Source organism: Phyllobates terribilis, unplaced genomic scaffold, assembly GCF_046119375.1.
Source record: "Phyllobates terribilis strain yellow unplaced genomic scaffold, ASM4611937v1 Scaffold_222__1_contigs__length_3263388, whole genome shotgun sequence".
Classification (NCBI taxonomy): Eukaryota; Metazoa; Chordata; class Amphibia; order Anura; family Dendrobatidae; genus Phyllobates; species Phyllobates terribilis.
The window spans coordinates 1,870,628-1,896,880 of NW_027362982.1; the positions used below are offsets into that span (position 1 = coordinate 1,870,628).

The following is a 26,253-nucleotide window of genomic DNA, read 5'->3' on the forward strand; positions in this document are numbered from 1 at the left end:
GCGACCTACAAACCTGGATCAGTTACACAAGTTTTGTCAGGAGGAATGGGCCCAAATTCCGACCAACTATTGTGAGAAGCTTGTGAGAAACGATTGACCCAAGTCATTCAGTTTAAGGGCAATGGTACCAAATACTAATGAAATGTACAGTATGTAAACTTTTGACTTTGCAGTAAGTAATAAAAATGCTTTAAAACATTCTCTCTCTCATTATTCTGGCATTTGGCAAATATTAAAAATGATGGTAATCCTAATTGAACGTGAAAGGTTTATCCTGATGTCATGTTAGATATTGAGAAAAACATGTATATGTGTCTTTTTATATAATGCATGTAAACTTCTGGTTTCATCTGTATATGCCCTCCCATCCTGGTATATATATCCCCCCCATCCTGTTATATATGTTCCCCCTATACTTGTATATATGGCCCTCCCATCCTAGTATATATGGTCATCCAATCCTGGTATATATAGCCCTCTCATCCTGGTATATATGGCCCTCTCGTCCTGGTATTTATGGCCCTTCCATCCTGGTATATATGATCTAAAATACTGGTATATGTGGCCCTCCTTCCTGGTATATATGTCCTCCCCAACCTGGTATTTGGCCCTCCCATCCAGGTGTATATGGCACTCCCATTCTGGTATATATGATCTCCATCCTTGTATATGTGGCCCTCTATCTTTGTATATATGTCGCCATTTCTAGTATATATGATCCCCATCATGCCGCATACTTAAAAAAAATAAACCATTCTGCTCACCTTCCCTTTGCTCCTACACGGTGCGGCACCATCTTCTGAGGCTGGCAACTTACTTCAGTGTATAAACGGTGCAGCGGCCCTCACATGCCGACATCAGCTGCCAGAATATTCACTGCTCCCCACGCCTGGGATTATGGGGGGGGGCTCGCATAAATTGAAACTAGAATACATGGTGGAAGGTGTAAAAAGCAAACAGGACACAGTAAAGTAACATTGTGTAGATACACAGTAATACTCATCATACATGATTGTGTCAACAAAATGGAATTCTCTCACCCATTCTTTGTTTCTCCGGGATGAAAGTTGCTGTCTGGGGAGTTCCTTCTGGACCAAGTAGTTGTATAAGCTGGCCCTATTAGTCCCTTTAGGCTCAAGCTTAAACTATCCCCACAAAGCTCCCGCTCTGACAAGGGCAGACCACAGCCAGCCCTGTATGGAGGCCCTGCACTTTCCCTTTGACATTTTGTTGACACAATCATGTATGAATTATTATAAATATGTAGGATCTGCACTCAGACCTCATACTTGTGTTTTGAGAAATCTCTGTTTTTCATTTAAGTGTCTGGATTTCTGGAGATAGAAATAAATGCTTAATCCATGGAATAAAGGGAAGAACAGAGATTTTCCCCTAGTTTAATTGATGTATATCTGGATCTGTTAAAAATTGGTGTTTCAGGGGAGGGCGACTTACTGTGTCCCCCGTATACACCCTCTTCCCTCTACAGATTCTATCCAGAGCCTGGTCTTCACACCTGAAGATAGAGTACAAGCTCTTTATGTATTTTTACACATATTTAATATAGAGATGGTCCCCTGACTGTGTTAATGGTAATAATCATTCCAGCATTGAGATCCATCTCTCTTTTTATGGGTGGCATTATCTGTTTATTGTTCTTAACTATTAAATATTAAAAGTTATGTTTTAGATTCTCACTTTAATTGCTGTCTAGTATCTAATCTATAGTGAGAACATATCTCAATATTGGTTGGTGTTACTCTCACTGTTTTGCTTGTTGCTGAAAAGGTGAAAAACCAATTAAAAACAATTTCTGCTTTTGCCCCAAATTAATGGAACGTGTGTATCCATATCATGGATGCCGATACAGTTGAAAACAACAATAGGAAAGGGAGCCATCAGCTGTTGCTCCCTCTCCCATCATTCCCCCTCTCCATCTGAACTCTGTGATGTCTCAGTGTAGAAGGCGCGATGACATCACTACAGCACGCCCTCTGTGCTGAGCAGTGCAGGGGCTGGAGCTGCGAGGGATAAGGGAGAGGTGAGTATTTGTTTATTTATTTTATATGTATAGAGGACTACATGGGGCCCATAATACTGTATGGAGCACTATATGGTGCCCTTAATACTGTATGGAGCACTAAATGGTGCCCATTATACTGTATGAACCACTATATGGGGCCCATTATACTGTTCCAAGGATTATGTGGTGCCAATAATACTGTATGGAGGACTATATGGGGTCCATAATACTGTATGGAGGACTATGTGTTGCCCGTAATACTGTATGGAGCACTATATGGGGAACATTATACTGTATGGAGGACTATGTGGTACCCATAATACTGAATGCCCCCCCCCCAAAATACTCAGGAGCTCATGAATACACAGTGTTTAGAAAATAAATGTCAGACTAAGGGACCAGAAACCACCACATTCCGATATGAGAACTGCCAGTCTTGATGAATCAGGGCTAAATCTTTACTTGAAAGTTTCAAATGTAATAGAAATGTTCTGGCTGCAGTGAGGAGGTCATGTGATTGGCAGTTACTGGTCATTCCTGGCACCTGCAATGAGAGAGCGAGCACAGCGACTTGTCTACAAGGAGCATCCGGAGAGTTTTTAGCCATAAAGGCACAATGTTTTGTCATTTTTTCCTTTTCCTCCCATTTGTACCCTCCCCCATTTCCCCTTTTTTCATTTTTACAGGATTCCATCATCCTTTACTGGTCATCGTGTGGCAAGTATCATTCTCTGTAGCCCATATACAGTTCACAGAGCACAATACATTCACATTACACAATGTATACACAGAGGGAGGAATGGAGCTGTCCACATTATTTGATCGGGAAGGAGCTGTGTAACAGATTTATAGTTTTAGAGTCATAAAAGAAACATTAAAAGTGTGCATCATCCGTCAGAGGTATCGGTTTATCTTATATGTCCCAGCGTATACATTAAATGGATGCCTAAATGTGATATAAAAATAGTCTATCACTGGTCATAGAGAGAAAGGGGACAAGAGAGCAGGAGAACTATATATGTATATGACTCACCCCCTGGGCTGTGGGGCACCCGGAACCGGGCTTCTGTACGATGTTGGGGGTAATAGTGGCAACCCGATCCCGTGGCTCAGGGTGGTCAGACCAAATGTTGTGGCAGTCTATTTATAGATTTGTGAATGTCCGACTACGCCACCCGTGGATTGTGGTCAGGGTAACCGCCGCTGCAAGGCAGACAGCTGAGGCTGGTGTTGATGTGCAGCACATGGGTAGGATAACTCCCCACGGGAAGAGTGTAGCCTCAGGGCAGTGTAGGTGAATGCTGGGGGTGATAGTGCAGGCCGCAATAGTAAGAGTTCAGAGTCCGCTTCAAACAGTCCAGGGTCTTTATTGTAGGTGTTATTAATGACCCAACAGTAGTACAGGTTAGGAATGGGCCTGGGTGTCTGAGAGCATTCGGGCGAGCCCCACTGGTCAGGGCGAGTGTGTAGGCCTACCGTTCTCTCTATGCTCTTTCTGACTATCCCCCTCTTCGTGGTGTAATAGCCCACGTCCCTGAGCTGGCCGTGTACTTCTCGCCTGTATGGCTTGCGACTCGGGCCTTGGGTACCTTTTGCTTTCTCCTCGCTGTACTGGTCCCTCTGTGTGGCGGAGCCTCCAGGCTTCTTAGGCCAAGGGACCTGCAATCCCTTTCGAGTTGGTTCTCTGCTGCTGGGCTTACAACCCTGACAGCCTCGGACCCCAATGTCCGGTTGTGTGATTCTCTCAGCCAGGACCGACTCTCGTCGCCTCTGTCCCTGGCTTGCAGTTTCTCCTCTGCCTCACGGACTCCTCAGCTACAGCTGAACTGTCCCTCCTTCTCTGGGACTAGTCTCAGTCCTGAGCTAGGTCGTCCAGTTCTCTCTAACCCTGCCCCCAGTTCCAGCTTTTATAGGGGCAGCCAGCTCACCCTACTGGCCTGGGACAGGAGGTGCTGTATGCTAATTGTCCCTAACCAGGGAACCTCCCTCCTGCTCTTAGACACAGCCTTTAATATTTGTGGCATCCAGACCTGGGGTGACACATTCCCCCCTAGTAAAATTTAGTACTCCGGACTAAACAGGAAACACAAATACAGGGTATAAATGACAACATAACATATTTACAAGTACATTTTGTCCTTAAGGCCACGGCGCTTCCGTGACCGGGTGTCCATATCACCCAACAAGGTGAAGTTTTCCACAGTGTGGGGACCTGTCTCCATAAACCCCAAGTTCCTGGCCTTGGGCATGGCGGCAAGGTAAAAGCTAACTACTTTGGACCACAAGGAGGCCACGCCGGACAGGTTTTTCTTCTGTGGCAATCTTCACAAGAGGGCACCAGGTGCAACTATCTACGTGGTAGTTCCGGTTATTCACCGTCCATAACCTGTCAGTCCATTGTATCTAGGAAAACTGGGAAAACAGTATTAGTAACCAGGTAACAAGTATAACACATTAACTACATACTTTACATTTAGATCTTCCAGCGAGCTGGTATTTGACCCTTAGTAATCCGGGTTGACCTGCGTAACCCACTGTCTGGTGGTGGTCTAACCTGGCTTTCCCCACTAGCATTTAGGGTACAGCTACTAGCTGGGTTTACAGGCAGGGCAGGCAGCTGTCTGCAGGTCCTTTGGCTTACCGCAGGCATGGCAGGATCACTGTCAGCAGAGGGTTGACTCTCCTGGGCTGCTGGCATGGGTTCTTCTGCCTCCGGGGCTGCTTGTTCCTCTTGTTCTTCCTGCTCTGCTGTAGGCTCCTGCTGGGTTGGCTGAAGGAAGTGTAGGACGGGTACCACTATTGCATCGTTTATCAGAGTCCAGGATACTCTCCAAGAACTGTGTTGATCATTTCTTCTTTGTCCTCTGCGAGTTCAAGGTCATCTCGATCTTCTCCTGCACTCTGTAGTTGCTCGGGGCTCCGTTTTAGGTGGTCTCTGGAGACAGTGCTAGTGGTTTCTCCTCCATCCTTGGTAATTACACATACCTTCGAGTTGTCGTGGTTGGACGGCAGTACTGTTTACGGGTCTCTCTCCCACTGGTCATCCAGCTTGTGAAGCTTTCTCTTCCGCTTCAGGACCTGCTCGCCAGGTTTCAGGGGACCAGCAAGGGCTCTCTTGCTTTTCTCTCGCTTGAGCCAGATTCCTCTCCACACTCTCCTGTACCTTCTTGTACTGCAGCCGCCGTTCCGTATCCCAGTCCGCGTCTGGGGGAGGTGTCCTCGGGTGTCAGGACTCCCATCTCCAGGTCTATCGGCAGCTTACCTGGTCTTGTTCGCATCAGGTAAGCCGGGGTGCAATTGGTAGCATTCACCGGGATATGGTTGTATAAGTCTATCAGGTCCGGCAGTTTTTCCGGCCACAGGCTGCGTTCCTCTAGGGGCAACGTTTTGAGGAGATCAATGACAATATTATTAATTTTCTCACACAGCCCGTTTGTTTGCCGGTTACATAGTTAGTAAAGCCGAATAAAGACTTGCGCCCATCAAGTTCGACCTGTAAGTTCTGTAATTGCTAAAGTTGATCCAGAGGAGGGCAAAAACCCCAAATGATTTAGCCAATCTTCACGTGAGGAAAAATTCCCTCCTGACTCTGAAACCAGGCGTTGTCCGAATCTTCTTACAGTCGTAGAGGTTGCAGAACTCCTGGAAGATTTCCGCCTCGAACGCTGGACCTTGATCTGTCAAGACCTGTTCCGGATACCCGTGTGGACGGCAGAAGTGTTGTTGGAAGGCTCTGGCCGCTGTTTGGGCTGTCAAGTCTTTAACGGGAACCACCACCAGGAACCGGGAATAGTGGTCCACTATTGTCAGGGCATAGACGTAGCCCGACCGGCTTGGAGCCAATTTCACAGGGTCCAGAGCTACCAGCTCAAGAGGCTGCCTGGTGACAATGGGCCTCAAGGGTGTCTTCTGGCTGGTAAGTCCTTCCTTCTGAGGTTACATGGGCCGCAGTCCCTGCACCACTTCTCTATGGCCCCTCTCATACCGACCCAGTAGAACCGCTCTCTCAGTAGGAACTCCAGTTTCTTCCAACCCGAAGTGTCCTGCTCTGTTATGGTAGGCCTCCAGGACCATTGCTGCATCTAGTCTCGGGACCACTACCTGCCAGGTCAGCTCGTGCGTCCGGTGGTTGACAAGCCTTCTGCACAGTTTACCTTTGTAGAGGAATAGCCTGCTTTTTTTCTTCCATAACTGCTTGGCTTCCTCTAGAGCGTCCGGGCCAGGGCTAGCGCCTGCCTGGGTCAACAGGTCTTTCACCAGGCGAATTGCAGGGTCACTATCTTGCGTTTCAGCCCAGCCGTGGTGGGGTAAGGAGTTGAACATGACGGTGGTTAGGTCTTTGTCTCTTACCCGGTGAGAATACTGAGTGGCCCCATACCGGTGGAACGCAGGGAGCTCTACTTCCTCCAGCTCCTCCGAGTCTTCTTCCCCTTCGGGTAGGTGGGGCATTCTCGATAGGGCATCTGCGTTGGCGTTGGTCCTGCCTGCCCGGTATTTGATTGTGAAGTCATAGTTCGATAGCCGGGCCATCCACTGCTGTTCCAGGGCACCAAGTCTTGCATTGTCCAGGTGTGTCAACGGGTTGTTGTCCGTGTACACGGTGAACTTTGCGGAGGCCAGGTAATGTTTAAACCGTTCTGTGACGGCCCACACCACTGCCAAGAATTCTAGCTTGAAGGAGCTGTAATTCTCCGGGTTTCTTTCAGTGGGCCTCAGCTTCCGACTGGCGTACGCGATCACCCTTTCTCTGCCCTGTTGGTTCTGTGACAGTACGGCTCCCAGCCCCACATTACTGTCGTCTGTGTGGAGGATAAAAGGCTGGTCATAATCTGGGTAGGCCAGGATCTCATCCCCCGTGAGGGCCATCTTCAACTGGCGGAAGGACTCCTCTTCCGGCTTGTCCCACTTGAAGGGTGGCTTGTGACTTCTGGATTTAGACTGACCTATCAGGAGGTCCTGCATTGGAGCTGCCATCTTTGTGAACCCGGGGATGAACCTTCGGTAGTAGCCTACCAACCCGAGGAATTGCCTCACTTCTTTGATGTTAGAGGGGCTTGGCCAGCTCTGGATTACTGTAACCTTGTCAGGGTCGGCGGCTACTCCCTCTGCACTCACCACGTGTCCTAGGTACTGTACCTTCGGCTTTAACAGATGGCACTTGGAGGGTTTCACTTTCATGCCAAAGCCTGCCATGGCCTCAAACACCTCAGCCAGGTGCTTTAGATGGTCCTCGTAAGTCTTCGAATAGACAATCACGTCATCCAGGTAGAGTAGGACTGTCTCAAAGTTTTGGTGCCCTAGACAGCATTCCATCAGCCTCTGGAAGGTCCCGGGTGCATTGCAGAGCCTGAATGGCATACAGTTGAATTCACTTAATCCCATCGGGGTGGTGAAGGCGGCATTCTCCTTGTCAGCCTCTGCCACAGGAACCTGCCAGTACCCGCTAGTAAGGTCCTACGTAGAGAAGAAATTAGCTGATTATAGTGCGGCCAAAGACTCCTCTATTCTAGGCCTCGGGTATGCGTCTTTATGGGTGATACGATTGACTTGTCTATAGTCCACGCACATTCTCATGGTACCGTCTTTCTCTTTTTTACCAGAACCAAGTGGGCTGCCCAGGGGTTACAGCTGTCTCTAATGACCCCGGATTCTTTAATTTCTCTCAGCATGCCCTTTGCATTCTGATAGTGTGCGGGGGGTACAGGTCTGTATCTCTCTTTTATTGGTGGGTGGCTCCCCGTGGGGATGTGGTGTTCTACCCCTTTCACTCTGCCGAAGTCTAGCGGGTGCTTACTAAAGATTCTCTTGTACTCCTGAACCACCCGGTAGACTCCTTGTTTTTGGTGCAAGGGCTGTGGAGTCAGCACCCACGTGGAGTTTCTGGCACCAGTCCTCCTTGTGTTTCTGGGAGCCATTACCTTCCGCCTGGGGAGATGGAGGCAAGGGTTCCACGGCCCTGACAGCATTGTGTTCAACAGTATACAATTTGGCAAGTGTAGCGTACCGGGGCAAGTGTACTTCCCTTTCCCCGATGTTTAAGATCCGGACGGGCACCCTTCCATGGCGGACATCAACCACCCCCCAGGCTGTCAAAATGGTGGGCCTGCTGTCTGAGTACACTGGTTCTACCATGGCTTGGTAGTCTTTCCCTCTTAACCCGATTGCAGTCCGACACCAGATCATCATTTCACTTTTGGGAGGCATGGCAATGGGGAACGGGTCGCTCATCGTCACACTACCGATCTCACCACCAGACAGTTCTACCTGTTGCTGTCTCATCAGGGCTCTTATCTCCTTCTGGAGGACCCTCTGTTGGCTGGAGCTCACATTCATCGCCACCTGCTGCAAAATTACAATTACTTCTGAAAGAGACAATTTTCAATCACGTTAGTACCCAAGGTTATTTTAGGGTGACTTTCTCGATGATCAATGTCCACAATGATCACTCCCTGTGCCGGCAGTTCAACTTTACCAATCTTAACGGTCATCTCTCTGAACCCCACCTGCGGCACGGGCTGGCCATTGCTGGCGATGATGCTCAAGTCATTGTCTGGGTAGTGGGTTATGTCAGTGTCACTCCAATACTGCTTAAAAAGTACATAGGGGATGGTAGTTACTTGTGACCCGGTATCCAGCGGTACACTCATGGGGATACCGTCCAGCACTATGGGTAAAACTGTGCGTCCCCCCCATGTATTCATCACGCCAATTAGACGGGCCTAATGACCTTATGCCTGGGGGTTGGCCCTCTGCCCCAGGTCAGACCCATTTAAAGTACAGTACCTGGCTACGTGTCCCGGCTGGCTGCAACGGCGGCAAATCGGCTGTCCATCCTCAGTGTAACAGTCGGTGGGCCTCCCTCTGAACGACAGGATCCTCCTCTGTTGACGCCACTGGACATCCTCCGGACTTGAAGCCAGCTTGATTGGTCCTGACGAGTCCATCTGTAATGACTGTACGGTCCTGGTCAATGCAGCAACACTCTTTGTTAGTTCTTGGACCTGGTGGTGCAGGTTTGCTGGCGGGGATGGGTTTAGAGCCTGCACATCAGCCCCCACAAGGTCTGCGGGGTAGGGCGCCGCCCCCTGGTGGTAAGTGATGGCAGGGCGCCGGGAAACTACAGCGCCACCTGGTGCGGGTTCTCGGAGCACCCGGATGGCCCTATCTTTGAACTGTGCAAAAGTCAAATCGGGGTTCTGTAGGGCCATGAGGCGCAGCTGGGTTCTGTGGGCGCTGGACAGCAGACCTTCTATGAACTGCTCAGTCAATAATTTATCTGTATCCTGCATGCTGCCAGGGTCAGCTTGCTTGATTGCTCCCAAGGCTTCCTGTAAATTTAGGCCATAATCTCTGATGCTATCTTGAGCTCGCTGCTTACATCCATAGAACCACATTTTGATTTCTGCTGAGGTACGGGTATCAAAGGTGTCCCGTAGATGGGTCAGAACCCCCCTTACAGTCCTTTTCTCCTCAGCTGTGCAAGACTTTACCTCCCGCTGGGCCGCACCAGTTAACTGCCCTATCAGTATGCTTACTTTCTGTTCTTCTGTCAGGGGATAAACTTTAAACAGGCTATACAGTCTTTCTTTAAAGTCACCCAAGGTATGCGACTCGCCGGCATACTGTGGCAGCCAGGCTGCTCCGGGGATATAGGGCATGGAAAACGGCATCACAAGCTGCAGCAGCTACGCTGGTGGTAGAGGGTCCCTCCGCGTCCGACATCTTCCTCCCCCCTAGTTAACCGTGGCCTACCTTCCGGCGATCCTCTTCTGTACGCCGTGGCTCCGCTCGCGATGCTCTGGGCGAGGACCTTGCGTCGCACGGTGATGACGCCGGCGTCCGCTGGATCTCTTTCCAGGACCTTGCGCAGCGTCTCAGCGTAGGGCGGGGCTATAGGTCTTGCGCATTTTTGACGTCCATGCCCCTCTTCTTCCCGCGCGGCGTCCCGAAGATGGCGCCCGATGGCGGGAAACTGCAACGGATGGCGGGAAATGGCCCGAATGGCGGGAAACTTCACCCAGGTATGTATAAAGTCTTTTTCAGGCACACAATACCCGTTTGTGGCGGGTTGGTCACAATCCTGCCGACTACGCCAAAAAGCTGACTCACCCCCTGGGCTGTGGGATACCCGGAACCGGGCTTCTGTACGACGCTGGGGGTAGTAGTGGCAACCCGATTCCGTGGCTCAGGATGGTCAGACCAAATGTTGTGGCAGTCTATTTATAGATTTGTGAATGTCCGACTACACCACCCGTGGATTGCGGTCAGGGATAACCGCCGCTGCAAGGCAGACCGCTGAGGCTGGTGTTGGTGTGCAGCACAGGGGTAGGATAACTCCCCACGGGAAGAGTGTAGCCTCAGGGCAGTGTAGGTGAATGCTGGGGGTGATAGTGCAGGCCACAATAGTAAGAGTTCAGAGTCCGCTTCAAACAGTCCAGGGTCTTTATTGTAGGTGTTATTAATGACCCAACAGTAGTACAGGTTAGGAATGGGCCTGGGTGTCTGAGAGCATTCGGGCGAGCCCCACTGGTCAGGGTGAGTGTGTAGGCCTACCGTTCTCTCTATGCTCTTTCTGACTATCCCCCTCTTTGTGGTGTAATAGCCCACGTCCCTGAGCTGGCCGTGTACTTCTCGCCTGTATGGCTTGCGACTCTGGCCTTGGGTACCTTTTGCTTTCTCCTCGCTGTACTGGTCCCTCTGTGTGGCGGAGCCTCCAGGCTTCTTAGGCCAAGGGACCTGCAATCCCTTGCGAGTTGGTTCTCTGCTGCTGGGCTTACAACCCTGACAGCTTCGGACTCCAATGTCCGGTTGTGTGATTCTCTCAGCCAGGAGCGGCTCTCATCGCCTCTGTCCCTGGCTTGCAGTTTCTCCTCTGCCTCACGGACTCCTCAGCTACAGCTGAACTGTCCCTTCTTCTCTGGGACTAGTCTCAGTCCTGAGCTAGGTCGTCCAGTTCTCTCTAACCCTACCCCCAGTTCCAGCTTTTATAGGGGCAGCCAGCTCCCCCTACTGGCCTAGGACAGGAGGTGCTGTATGCTAATTGTCCCTAACCAGGGAACCTCCCTCCTGCTCTCAGACACAGCCTTTAATATTTGTGGCATCCAGACCTGGGGTGACACATATACACACAACAAGCTTTATAGGAAAGTAATGTATATAACTGAAATTACGTGTAGAAGTGGGATTCCACTGATTCTGATCAGAAGGATGAGTGCTTTAATGCGGAAAGAGAGGTTAATTCCCCCACTGACTCAGTAAAAGCACATCCCATACATCGCAGGCGGATCATAGATACCCCTGTAGGTGCACAACAGAGAGATGTGTTGGAGGATTATAGTCAGCAAGAACTTAATGATCTTCATGATTGTTTTTCTCAAAAAGCCAATGAATCATTGATTACTTGGGAGGTAAGACTGTGGGAGATAGGGGCCCATGGAGTACAAGTGGATACAGTAGATGGTCCCAAGTTTGTGCAACTAAGTCATGATCCTGTAGTGAAGGAAGCGTTCTGTACACTGCGGATTCGGTTGCAACATTCGACTTGCAGTATACTGGATGTTGTGGCTATGGCATTACAGCCTAAAAATCCATCTGAAGCAGATTGGCCCCCTAATAAGAAGCCATGGTTTACATTAAAAGATTGTTCCCATAGGTTGAAGGAAGAGGTCATGAAAAAATGCTATTTCTGTAAGGACCTATGATGACTACATGGCAGTCCTAGTTAGTGTGTCTGTCAGAAATCGCATAATCAGGGCTGCTCCCCAGCTTATAAACATATAATGATGACCCTAATGGTAAACCAGACTGGGAAGACCATCTCCAACACCCTAGAGGCAATTCGGCAATTGGGTAATTTGGGAGATTGGGGCCCCAGGACTAGTGGTAATTTTGTTTCCGGAGAGCAGCGTAGAGAATCTAAAAACAATAACAATGGCTCCCGCATATCGCGCAAGGATATGTTTATTGCCTTGTTGAAAGATGAGGTTCCCAAAGAGGAAATTGATGGGATTGGTACTGACTAGTGATGAGCGTGCATGCTCGCTACTGCTCGGTGCTCCCCCGAGCATTTCACTGCTCGAGATGTGTGGCGCCCCTGAGGGTTCAGTCGCCACAGGGGTACTGCACCTCAGCTCGAAGTGTGGTATCTCCTCTTCCAGGTAAGGATGGAGCATTTCTCAGGACCCCACTTTACCACTCAACACTAAACCACTCCTGTCCAGTAGGGGGTCTAAATGCACCAGGGTGCTGCCCCAGCCCGGGATAGAGGAGATGGGGGGGGGAACCAAAGATGGGGGGAACCATGTAGTGGGTGAGGGTGGAGAACATACTTTTAGGAAACACTTATTCTTTCATATTTAATCTACGGCCATCTTAAGTTCAAGGTCTTTGATTGTGATATTCGTCTGTGATTGTGGTATTCGTCTGTGATTGTGGTCTTCTGCCAGAGTCCAGCAAAAGTCTGCAGCTGACTGAAGATACACGGTCCTCGTTCTCTGGCCTTGAGACGAGGAGCGGGTCTGAGTTAACCACTGTCTCTACCCGGTCAAGGTCCTGACCTAAGAAGGCCTGGAGGGGAGCAGGCAAAAGGATCCCAGGGGGGATACGGACGGAGCGGAGTGGCCACCTGTACTCTTTATTCTGGCCTAGTCAGAGGGATTCCTGCTGCAAGAGGGGTGACTGGCCCCCGATATCTGACTTTGTTACTTCACGTCTCAGTCAGAAAAGCCCGGAGGCTTAGTGGATCCCAGGGGGGATACGGACGGAGTGGCTTACGCCACCTGTATCTCTTACACTGCGTTTATCCAGTGGGACCCGGCCTTACACCTCGTTCTAACCACACACAGTCAGGAGAAGACTTAGTGGGAGAACTTACCAAGGAGAGGAACACACACCAGAGGGGTCTCGACAGGTGCTCCTGATCTACCTGGAAAGTGCTGGACCCACCATCCCGGTGGTCGCAGTACGCCGTGAGTAGCAGAGGGAAGCTTTTGCGGCTGAAGTTCATCTGAAAGTGAGTAAAAGCCCTGGATGACTTCACACACCGCCTCAGCCTGTTATTTCCTGCGCGGCACTGCACCCACCATTCCTTCTCACACTGCCCTGAGGCCTGCTCCGCCTGTGGGGAGCTGTCCCATCTTAGCAGCCCGTAACACCAGCCTCAGTGGACTGTAGCAGCGCTGGTGTCCATCACCGGAAACCGCAGGTGGCGTAGTCGAAATATCACTCTTACTTGAAAGGCCAATATTTTTATGTGACGGCCCTGGGCACGGAACGGTCCAGGCCACGACTGCCTCCCCCGCTACCCCTACACTGACCCGGCTCTGAGTAAACCCATATCCCAGGGAGGGCTGGAGCGTCGCAGATGCTCGGCGCTCGCCGAGTATTTCCGGGGGTTGCTTGGCGGGAACTCGGGTCTCCTCCCTGCATGTTTGGTGCTCTTTAGAGCGCCAAGCAACATGCAGGGATGGTCTGCCACACACTGTAATGCCGCAGCCATGTTGGTTGTGGCATTACAGTGATTGGCTGGCCGCACAGCGTCATCAGGTCTATATCAGACCTGGCGCCGCCATGCTCGTCACAGTCACTCCGGAATCAGACAGTGTAGGGAGAGCTGCTGCTAAGCTAGGGAGAGATTTGCTTGTTTCTAGTTAGTGTAGGTATGCCAGACTATATTAGAGACACATATTCATCTCAACTAACAGTCCTTCTGAGGACTAATCCAGCTGCAGAGATATCAGTGCTAGGCAGGCAGGCAGAGTATATAGCAGACTGCAGTGCACATAGCAAGAGGGTCCATTCCAGTTCTGTCTGCTGCTTTTCCAGATATTTCCAGAAAATAGCCCTAGGTATCGGGTCAGGAATATATATATTTTTATTTTAATCCTGATTATATACTTAAAAAGCAATCCAGAGAACACCATTTTTCATCGTCATTTGCTTGTTGGCACTGCAGAGTACAGCCAGGTCCTTTTCATATTACAGCGCTAAAAATGCAGCTATTTAAAACTGGTTTGTCCATCACACGGATCACATATAATTGCGCTCCAATTTGAGCCATTTGTAGTGAGCGTGGAAGATATTGTCGTCCATTTTAAATGGACAAGGCACGTGGCAAGAGACGGGGAACTGGACGTGATGGTGATGGTGCATGCAGAGGCCGAGGCCGTGGGCAAGCTGAAATTGTGCCACAACAAACACCCACTGCTTCTCGCTCGACCTTCCTGTCCCAATTAATAGGGGACCATAGAACACCACTATTGAACACAGAGCAGTGTGAAAAGGTTAGTGGTTGGATAGCAGATAATGCTTCCAGTCACTTAGCCACCACCACCACCACCACCCTGTCTTCCACACAGGTCAAGTCTCAGTAGCCGTGAGTCTGGACTGCATATTCCTCACCCTGATCCTCCCCTTCCTCCCACCATGCCGAGTGCCCAGAGACAACTGATCCCACACTTGGACACTCCGAAGAGCTGTTCACTTTTCCATTTATAGATTCGGGCCTCTTGCCTGGTCTACTTGAAGCGGGGCAAGAGAAGATCGCATTTAGCAATGCCCAAATATTTGAGCAGCCACGGTCATACGAAGGCGATGGTGGGAAAGTGTCACGAGAGGTGGACTATGAGACACAATTGCCAGAAAGTCAGGAGGAGGACCATTGTGCGGAGGTGGAAGACGAGGTGGTGGATGATATAGTAACTAACCCAACCTGGCAGGAGGACATGCAGAATGAGGACAGCAGCACACAGGGGGAGGAAGGAAGAGCACCCCAACAGGCATGAAGATGCACTGTGGTGGTCGCAAACAGAAGGCGAGAAAGAGTTCCCAGTAACACCAACTCGACGGACGTTGCCAGTGCAACTGTTAGGTCTTCTCGAGTCTAATTGATTTTTAAAGACTCTGCCGATAACCCCAAAAAGGCCATTTACACCACCTGCCAGGCCAGCATTAGGCCAGAATGATTAGGCACATGGCAGCAAAGCACCCGACTTTGTGGGCCGAACCCCAGGGTCCAGGAACAGTGTCTGCAGGTGACACCACTGCTTCTTCCGCTGTTTTGTGTGCAAGCCAATCCCCTGTCCATAGTGCATGCGAAGATGCCTCCTGCCCTGCACCTGTCGTTGCACAATCTCAAATAGCATCATCAGCAAGCACGTCCTTGTCCCAGCGCAGCATTCAGTTGTCCATACCCCAGTCCTTGGAACGCAAGCGCAAATACGCAGACAACGCCCCATAGGCCACACTACTAAATTTCCACATTTTGCGACTGCTTGCGCTCGAAATGTTGCCTTCTAGGCTCGTGGAGACGGAAGCTTTCCGCGACCTGATGGCAGCGACCATCCCTCGGTACTCGGTCCCCAGCCGCCACTATTTCTCCTGATGTGCCGTCCCTGCATTACACAACCACGTGTCCCACAACATTAGCCATGCCCTCAACAATGCAGTTACAGGGAAAGTCCACCTAACCAGGGACACGTGTACAAGTGTTTGTGGTTAGGGACGGTACATCTCGCTGACGGCACACTGGGTTAACATAGTGGAAGCCCAGTCGGACCTTGGGACGGAACACATCCTCCCGATGCCGAGGATTGCAGGCCCTAGGTCAATCAGGGTTGCCCCCCACAGTCTACAGCTCCTGCACCTCATCCTTCTCCTCCTTTTCAGCCTCAATCTCCGAAATGACCACATCAGTCACAAGCTGGAAGCACTGCCTCAGCCAAGCGGGCTGTGCTGAAGCTAATATGCTAAGGTGGCAAACCGCACAATGCTGAAAAGTTGTGGACAGCTCTGAAAAAGCAAGCAGATCTGTGTCTGACACTACTGAACCTACAGTCAGGCATGGTCATGTGTGACAATGGCCGGAACCTGGTGGCGGCTCTGAGGTGAGGCGAGCTCACACATGTACCATGCCTGGCCCATGTGTTTAACCTCGTGGTTCATCGGTTTCTCAAAACCTACCCAGAGCTGCCGGATCTGCTCATCAAAGTACGCCGCCTGTGTGCCCATTTTAGAAAGTAAGGTACAGCTTCCGCTGCCCTTACCGTGCTTCAGCAGCGTTTGCAGCTTCCGGCTCATCGACTGGTGTGTGATGTCTCCACGCGTTGGAACTCTACACTGCAGATGTTGGAAAGAATTTGTTAGCAGAAGAGGGCAGTTGTTCACTACCAGCATCAACAAGGCTGTATTCAGTTCAGACTCCACACAAGACCTCAGGGGTGGACATGGATAGCAGACATCTGTACCATCCTCCAAAATTTTGAGGATTCCACCAAGATGGTGAGCGGTGATGACGCCATAATTAGCGTCACCATCCCGCTTCTCTGTCTGCTGAAACGCTCTCTGCTCAGAAGCAAAGAGGATGAATTGCAGGCGGAGCACAATGAGATGGAGCAAGGAACCATACAGGATGATTACACACAGTCCAGCCTCATCTCATCCCAACGGGGATTGGGTGACAATGAGCAAGAGAAGGAGGAGGAAGAACAGGAGCTAGTTTCTTGCGCTATAGACGGTACTACCTGCACAACTGTCATACCGTCAGTTCAGCGTGGATGTCCTGAGGACAGGGAAGAGGAGGAGGAGAGCATGATCAGTCATCCTCTTGGTGAGGACACGGAAGTCTTGCCTGTTAGCAGTCTGGCACGCATGGCTGAGTTTGTGTTACGCTGCCTTTCCCGTGACCCTTGCGTTCTCCAAATTTTGGGTGACAGTCATTACTGGTTGATGACACTTCTAGACCCACGCTACAAGGAAAACATTATATCTCTTATTCCTGAGGCGGACAGGTCTACAAAAATGGGGCAGTACCAGAAGGCCCTTGTTGTGGAACTATTAAAAAAAATTCCCTTTTGAAAACGCTGGCAGCAGAGGTCACAGTTCATTGGACAACCAAGGAGTACAGCCGAGAGAGACACAACTCCAATCCAGCAGAGGCAGGGGAACACTGTCAAAGTTCTGGGAGAGTTTTCTCAGCCCCTCCCATTGCACAGGCCCTGAGGTGCGGGTTACTCTCACAAGGAGTGCAAAGTTTGGGAAGATGCTGAGGGAGTACCTTGCCGACTGTACCAATGTCCTCCATGATTCCTCTGTGCCTTATAATTATTGGATATCCAAGCTGGACACGTGGAATGAACTGACTCTCTACGCCTTGGAGGTCCTGGCCTGCCTGGCCGCTAGCATTTTATCAGAGAGGGTTTTTAGTGCCGCTGGTGAAATTACAACTGATAAGAGCATCCACCTGTCAACTGTAAAAGCTGACAGGCTGACTCTTATAAAAATGAACAAGGGCTGGATTGGGCCAGACTTCTTAACACCACCATGATAGCAGCGTAACATAAACTTAAATCCAGTGTCTTTTTTTGGGAGGTGTATTCCCATGCATCTTTTCACAGCCACACATGGGTATACGCTTCCTGATTTTGGATATTTGCTTCTGGTCTTCAATATGTTCATTTATACCCCCCAGGGGTAAATGTTTGTCAGCCCATACGCTTAGTGCATGGGCATTACAAGTATAGGAGACCCGCTCCTTTCTAATGGGAACATTTTTTTATGAGGCCCTCCTCCACATCTTTTCCAAGGTGCATTGGAGTGCCTCCAAATTTTTGGCGCCCTTGCATTCACTGCATAGGCCAACACAATGGGAGACCCACTTCCTATTAATAGGAACATTGTTTTCAGGAGGCCCTCTAACCTCCACGTCTCTTCCAAGGGACATTGGAGTGCCTCCCAATGTTTGGCAGCCCTTGCATTCACTGCATAGGCAAACAGCATGGGAGACCCACTTTCTAATAATGGGAACATTGTTTTCAGGAGGTCCTCCTCTAAGTCTCTTCAAAGGGGTACTGGGGTGCGTCCAAATTTTGTGCAGCCCTGCCACTCACTGCATACGCAATAATAGTATAGGAGACCCACTCTTTAGTAATGGGAACAACAAAGCACAGCCGGCTGATGGCTCTCTAAGAATGGTGAGGGCTGACTGCTGGCCCTTTAAGAATAGAAAAGGCCGCCTGATAACCCTATAAAAATAGGCTTTGTGACTTTCAGAGTGCCTCCTTCATAAATGAAACAGGATGTGTCTGATGTGTCACACACCACATGGCCAGATAAGGTTGTAAAATATTAAAATTACATCTCCCGGTGAATGCATTTGTCACGGTTGAATGCAAAAAGGCATCAAAAACGCTGGTGTGGAGGAGTATTTTTGGTTTTGGTTATTTATTTTGCCTTATATACAAGTCATTACCCTGTAAAGGATGTTCCTTAACATATTTCCCAGGAAAATCCATTTTGGTTTAGTTTTTGTATGTTTTATTGTGAGTTCGTAAAAGTGGCGTAATACCTCTGACAACGTTGTTCACAGCAGTGACCTGGGAGTCAGAAATGCTTTCAGGGGTCTTCCCCATGCTGTTCCCATGTCATTTGAGCACTGTTCCCATCGATTTGGGCAATTTTTAGGCCTCTGCAGACCTCCGGGGGGAGCCGCCTGAAAAATGTTCGAATTTTTCATAGACTTACATTGGGCTCATTGCTCGGGTCGAGCATTCCAATTTGCTCGACTCGAGCATTTTAGTGCTCGCCCATCACTAGTACTGATGAAATGTGGAAATTATACCAAAAGCGAGGGCTTCATAAGAAATCAGGAAGTTTACAAAATAAAAAGGTGACAGTGGAAGATTCTGGATCCCCACAGCGTGGGCGTAGTTGGACACGGAGAGAGCGGGAGGGCCCACTCCGACTTCGTCCCCAGTGAAACCCACAGCGCCGGGGTTTGAGGATCTTTACGCTGAAGTAAAATTGCTGTTGCAGGAGGTCAAAACACAGCGACAGGAGTTGACTTTTTCTCCCAGAGAGGTTTCCCAGTCAGAGGGAGACACAAGTGATTGACTTCTTGGCCGAGCCCTCCACATAGATAGACGCCCTCATGTAAATTTGGTCATTAATTGGCAAAATAAGAATAGGGGCTCACAACAATAAATGTTATTAATCTTAACCAATCACAGTATATAAACTAAAGGGAAGACATTTTAAAATTATATATTTATTAAGGTATAAAGTTAAAAACATACCAAACAATTGTGCAAAAAAACAAAACAACCCTGACTCACAGGCTAACAGACTAAACATTGTATACTAATTACCAATCAAACAGAAAAAAAACCCAACCAATAACCTAGGTTATAATCATGGTTCAGCTTCCCATCTACTGTTAGTAGTTATATTGTCCGAGGTCAGCCTATACTCTCCTAGGTATACCTAAACAAGTAGTATATTGGTTAGATGATTTCAGTATGACATATCTATAACCATCCACTCAAAGGAAGATGCCTAGTACCCAATTTCAACTATAACCATCCTTTCAGATGAAAAATGCTTAATGCCCGACGCGTTTCACCACCAACTGTCGTAGCGGCTCTTCAGGGGCAACACAAGTTAACAAGCCAATATATGGTTATGTATAACACATTACAGATAACAGTTTCTGTCTACTCCACTGAGAAATCAACAAATAAATCTTCTTCTAGTGTCTCTCTTGCTGTAGCTTTTATTTAGAGATTCATCTAGTATTCCCCATGACCTATAGAGGTTGCTATTCCATCATCATTTATAAACACTCATCAGATCAGAGCCAAATACTCCTTTTGATGATATAGACCTAAGTCTGTCCCACTCCATATGCTGGAAAATATACAGCAAAGATGTGTGGGGGAAAGAACTGTGGCAAGATGTTTGGGCAATTGTGCAAAGAATTAAAGTGACTGTATTTCACGTTGACGTCCATTGTGCTTCAGATAACCTGGAAAGACTCTTCAATTCAATAGCGGATGAACATTCCAAAATATCAGTTGCTGATGCCAGTGAGGAGCCTGACTCAGCTGAAAAGCAACTTGGATTGGCTCAATGGGCACATCAGAAATGTGGGCATCTTGTAGAAAAAGCTACTTATGAATGGGCACAAACCAGAGGAGTGCCCCTCAGGTTACATGTAATTAAGGAAACAATTATGAAATGGCCAGTGTGTCAACATTCACAACAGAGACCTATTCCCCATGTGGTTAGGGGCCATATAGCCCGAGGCAAATTGCCTGGACAAATTTGGCAGGTAGATTATATTGGTCCCCTTCCACAAGATGGAGGATGTGTGTATGTATGCACGGCTGTGGATACATACTCAGGGTACATGATGGCTTGTCCGTGTAAAGCGGCCAATGCCAACAGTACGATCAAAACAATGGAAACCATAGTATTATACTACGGAATTCCGTAACAAATTCAGAGTGACAATGGTAGTCACTTCAGGAACAAGAAGGTTGCAGAATTTTGCTCAGAACATAACATTGAGTGAATCTTTCATATCCCATATTATCCCCAAGCTGCAGGATTGGTAGAGCAGATGAATGGGTTATTCAAAGAACAATTAAAGAAATTGGGAGATGGAACTTACAAAGGGTGGAGAAAACATTTAAATGAAGCCCTTAACATTCTTAACAGGCCAATTGGAGAACAGGAAACACTATTAATGAGGATGATTACCCCCAATTTACAGATAATGCCCTTAAAAGCTTCTACCACAGAACAGACAGTTCTCTATTGGGAATTGGAGACGGGAGCACTAGGACCCTATAGGGCTACTCCACAAGCTGCAGGATTAGATCTACAATCCCATGAGGAAATCAGATTGGAACAGGAGTTATAAAGGCAATCAGAACTGCTATAGGATTACAAATGCCTCCTGAACATTTTGGTCTTATAGCTCCAAGGTCAGATTTAGCCTTAAAGGGAATTCAGGTGATGGGAGGAGTGATAGATCAGGACTATCAAAGTGAAATTAAGGTACTCCTGCTGAATAGTGGGGATAGTGACTGGTTGATTCAAAAAGGAGACAGGGTAGCTCAATTGTTGATTTTATCCATCCAGAAAATGAAGGTGATCAAGGGAACAGCCCCCACAGTAATAACTGTCAGAGGAGATAAAGATTTTGGTTCCAGTCATTCTTTAAATGATGGTGCAAAAACATGGGTAAAACAAGCTGGGGATAAAGGTCCCCCAGAGCCTGCAGAGGTGATTGCTAGAGGGGCAGGTAATGTGTTAATAGTGATGAAGCCAGGACAGGAAAAATGGGAACATATTCCAGCAGACAGGTGTTATCTCAGAGAATAATAAATCTGCTCTTTCTTTTTAGTGTCCAATTCAAATATGGAGATGGTGGCTGATCGGTGTTACAGGCATGGTCCTTTCGGTCTCTGTCTCTACCCAACCGTAGTATCAACAAAGAGAAGAAGTGCCAGTCAAAGAAAATGTGGCATTGTGTAAAATTAAACAGAACCTATGGAGTTACTTGGCACAATTGATGAACATGAGCCATTTTTGTATGACAAAAACTGCTACCGCTACCAATATACTGGAGAATTGTATGGTAGCTATACCAACTCCCTTACAACTGTGGACAAACTCAATAGGGGGGTTTGTCCAAGATGAGGAGATTGAAGGAGATGTGATCCAAAATGATACATATAACCTGTATTACGCTTGTATAAACTGTACTGGAGAGGACTTCCTTACTGAAGACATGATAACTATAAAGACTCAAAATAATGCATCTGCTGAGTTATGTTATCAAATGACTTGTAATCAAAATAAAATAGGTAAAAATAGAAGGTAACAAAAGGCACAATGAACATAATATCATGTGCGGTTCACGTTCAGATAAAAATTTCAAGAGAATGAGGTAGCGAAAAACATGAAGTGCAACAAAACAGTAATCTCTCTCTCACATATACAACATGTAAAATTGCCCAAGGGGTGGATGTTTTCTTGTGGGAATACAACTTTTAATTATATTTCAGCTAACATAATAGGTGGGCCATGTGTTATTTCTAGATTAGCCCTAATGATGTATCCTTTGTTTCCATCCCATAAAGCTAAACGTCCAAAGAGGGGATTTTCCTGTTTAGCTGAAGATTGTAAGTATAATGTAAAAATATTTAGATTTGAGAGTCCTCAATGGTTGATACCTTTTAATGGCTAACTGAAAAGATGGTAACAAATTGCAAGCTTTCGAGACTACTCAGGCCTCTTCATCAGGCATAGTATACCACAAAATCTGAAGAGTCACATATTTATACACAATAAGACATACAAAAAATGCAATAGGTAAGACAGGTGATGAAAAGCAGAGTTATTATGGAAGAGATAAACAGATCTGGCTATAAATATTTTAGCAGTTAATAGATAAAGAGTGTGAAGGTTTTATTGTCCTGTGATTAGGTCCAGTGTTATGATGGCCTCACAAGTCTGAGGAGTAAATTCCTTAGTTGATGTAGAATGACAAATCCATGCGACACATTCATTCCTGTTCTGAAAGTGTTAAAGGTCACCATCAGTTTATATTCATGAAGGAAGCAAACAGACAACTGATGGACACACGCTACTACAAAAAACTGGAGTCTGACCCTACACAGGACTATAAGGAACTAAACAAGTTGGTATCTTGTTTGCCTGACGAATGACCTGATACCAGAGAGTCCAAGAATAGGGACATTCTATATGCTCCCCAAAATCCACAAATTTGGAAATTCAGGAAGACCAGTTATTTCATGTGTGGGCACCCTTACTGAGCAAGTTTCTGGACTGGTAAAGAGTACACCCAGCTACATTCGGGACATGACAGACCTACTGAATAAACTAGCAGCAATAGGTCCTCTACCAGAAGGAACCATCCTGACCACCATGGATGTGGAATCTTTGTATTCTAATATCCCACACAAGGATGGATTAAATGCCTGCAAAATCTTCATAGAAAATACAGGAATTGTTGCTGATTCTGTGGTCAAACTTACAGAATTCATCCTCACCCACAATTACTTTGAATTTGATAACAACATATATCTACAGGAAATGAAAGGCTAAAGAACCAAATCAATAAACAGGGTTGAAGTACATAAAATCCATATGGACCCATGTTATTGCATGCAGGACTTTAAGTCAGAACGGACCATCATATAAATATACTAGGAGGTCCCTGCTGAGCAGAGAAAAAAAGATGGCCACTAGAGTTCGTACAAATTCATAAAAATATCTTTATTGAAAATATAAATACCACATCAAAACAATTTGTATGTATGCACAAACAGACCACATCATGTGGACACAATGCTGGAGACCAAAACTATTGGATTAAAAGTTACACCATAAAAACCATGTGACACAGCGGCCACAATTGGTGAGCCTACGTATAGTAGATGATTAAGGGGAGGTAATGAAAAAAATAAATGTTGCATGTAAATTTGTCAATAAAATATAGAGTATTTCATCCTCCCAATTTGTTTAAATCTAATTATGACATCCAGAATACTTATAAATTATGGTTATTAAAGAAAATACCCCATATTCAAATGAATGGCATTGCTCAAACATATACCTGGATAGTCACTTGGCCACCAAACGAACCGCTGTTGGCGTCACCCCGACGCACGTTTCGGTAAGAACCTTTTTCAAGGGGTATTCATGCATACTGATCACCCACCCTAATATACCCCGTGACAATTAGTGAAGTGTGCACATGCTATACCGCCATACCGGAAGTATCCAGCGGCGCGCACAGGCCAATCACCTGACTTCCTACAGACGCATCCCAGTCACCATGGAGAGGCGTCACATGATCCAGTCACACGATCGGAAGTACCGCCCCCGTCGTCAGGGACGCCATCCCCGCTACATGCCTGGCCATGGAGTGACGCGGCCCCACCGCCGCAACCGTGGCGCACAGCGGCGTCGGCATCAGCAAGATGTCGAAAGCCGATGAGCGCATCGGAGCAACGGATCGACCGCATACCGGCGAGGCAGCAGCAGTATGTATCAAGAGTGGTCCCAGAGATCATATACTCGGAAACCAAAGTCTGCAATATTTCACAACTAACAAAATGGCAGTAATGTATATTTATATCTATGTATATAGAGTACACTGAGGAGGTGTACCCACCTAAAACACATATGTACCAATTATATACCATCTCTCATCACATGATTTGACATAAGAAAAAAAGGGGGTACCCTATAACCACCATCGCCTCAGGACGAAGAAAATACCACATAGAGATACCACTAAGAAATATAGCATTATTCTGGACCCACCATTCAATAGCAAAAAATCCTCATTAAGATCACATCAATCCATAGCCATGTATAACAACATTTCCATATTTACACACATATGGATACATATACAAGAATATAATATTTCATATTTAAGTATTCTTACATATGTATTCTTACTCCGAGACCATCTGGTGCGGAGTCACTATGAGGGTGAACCTCGACAAACCTTCTTAGATGGAGTGGGTGGGGGACGGCGTGGCTGCAGTCCATATGGTCACTGTGTCGCCTGACCCAACATCGACCGTTGTACGGATTTTTGTGATTCGGACGGTACAAGATTTAAGATCAATAAATACATCACTTGTCAAACATGATATGTGATATACCATGCATCTTGTCCGTGTGGGCTTATCTACATAGGTATGACTACACACCAATTTAAAACACGGGTAAGAGAGCATGTGTTGGGGATTGAGGCGGCACTTGGCCATGTGGATGCATCCACGCTTAAAACCATCCCACGCCACTTTAAGTTATATCACAATTGTGATTCTACTGGATTGAGAATAAAAGGCGTTGATAGTATTTTGGTGGGTATTCGTGGTGGACCCGTTTCACAGAAACTGGCTCAATTGGAATCCAAATGGATTTGGGCGTTCAAAACCCTGCACCCCAAGGGGCTTAATGAGAACGTTAGTTTCGTCCCATTTTTGTAATCTCCATACTGTATGTGATGCCCAGGTATATCTTGACCAATATTAATAATATCAGTTTTATTTATTCTTTGTGTGATTATTTGTGTTTTAATTTCATGCATATTGACTTCCCATCAGATTGGTTGCGATACCTCTGATCCACTATCGGCCTGCAATATCTATGATGACAGTACTCATTTGGACTCACCAGTTCCAATTACTTCAACAACTATTACCAAGCAATGATCTGTATGGACCCTAGAGTTTTATAGGTGGAAGAATTGTAGGAGTGATCCGTAAAGAAATAAAGAAGAGTATAATATGTAAATAATATCTATCAAAAAAATATGTAAGAATACTTAAATATGAAATATTATATTCTTGTATATGTATCCATATGTGTGTAAATATGGAAATGTTGTTATACATTTCTATGGATTGATGTGATCTTAATGAGGATTTTTTGCTATTGAATGGTGGGTCCAGAATAATGCTATATTTCTTAGTGGTATCTCTATGTGGTATTTTCTTCGTCCTGAGGCGATGGTGGTTATAGGGTACCCCCTTTTTTTTTTATGTCAAATCATGTGATGAGAGATGGTATATAATTGGTACATATGTTTTATAGGTGGGTACACCTCCTCAGTGTACTCTATATACATAGATATAAATATACAGTACTGCCATTTTGTTAGTTGTGAAATATTGCAGACTTTGGTTTCCGAGTATATGATCTCTGGGACCACCCTTGATACATACCGCTGCTGCATCGCCGGTACGCGGTCGCTCTGTTGCGCTCATTGGCTTTCGACATCTTGCTGATGCCGACGCCGCTGTGCGCCACGGTTGCGGCGGTGGGGCCGCGTCACTCCATGAGCAGGTATGTAGCGGGGATGGCGTCCCTGACGACGAGGCGGTACTTCCGATCGCGTGACTGTGGATCATGTGACGCCTCTCCATGGTGACTGGGATGCGTCTGTAGGAAGTCAGGTGATTGGCCTGTGCGCGCCGCTGGATACTTCCGGTATGGCGGTATAGCATGTGCACACTTCACTAATTGTCACAGGGTATATTAGGGTGGGTGATCAGTATGCATGAATACCCCTTGAAAAAGGTTCTTACCGAAACGTGCGTCGGGGTGACGCCAACAGCGGTTCGTTTGGTGGCCAAGTGACTATCTAGGTATATGTTTGAGCAATGCCATTCATTTGAATATGGGGTATGTTCTTTAATAACCATAATTTATAAGTATTCTGGATGTCATAATTAGATTTAAACAAATTGGGAGGATGAAATACTCTATATTTTATTGACAAATTTACATGCAACATTTATATATTGGAGATAAAATGTATATATTTTTTTCATTACCTCCCCTTAATCATCTACTATACGTAGGCTCACCAATTGTGGCCGCTGTGTCACATGGTTTTTATG

At 47.1% G+C, this 26,253-nt stretch overlaps 1 long non-coding RNA gene across 1 annotated transcript in view; it reads left to right on the plus strand.

Annotated features, from left to right (window-relative positions):
- The window catches only part of LOC141214456 (uncharacterized), a 32,872-nt gene extending 10,870 nt beyond the window's left edge, over positions 1-22,002 (plus strand). Inside the window, exon 3 of the long non-coding RNA XR_012283679.1 lies at positions 21,207-22,002. This is a non-coding gene — a long non-coding RNA (uncharacterized lncRNA). The remainder of the gene's footprint in view (positions 1-21,206) is intronic.
- Positions 22,003-26,253: the final 4,251 nt, after the last annotated feature.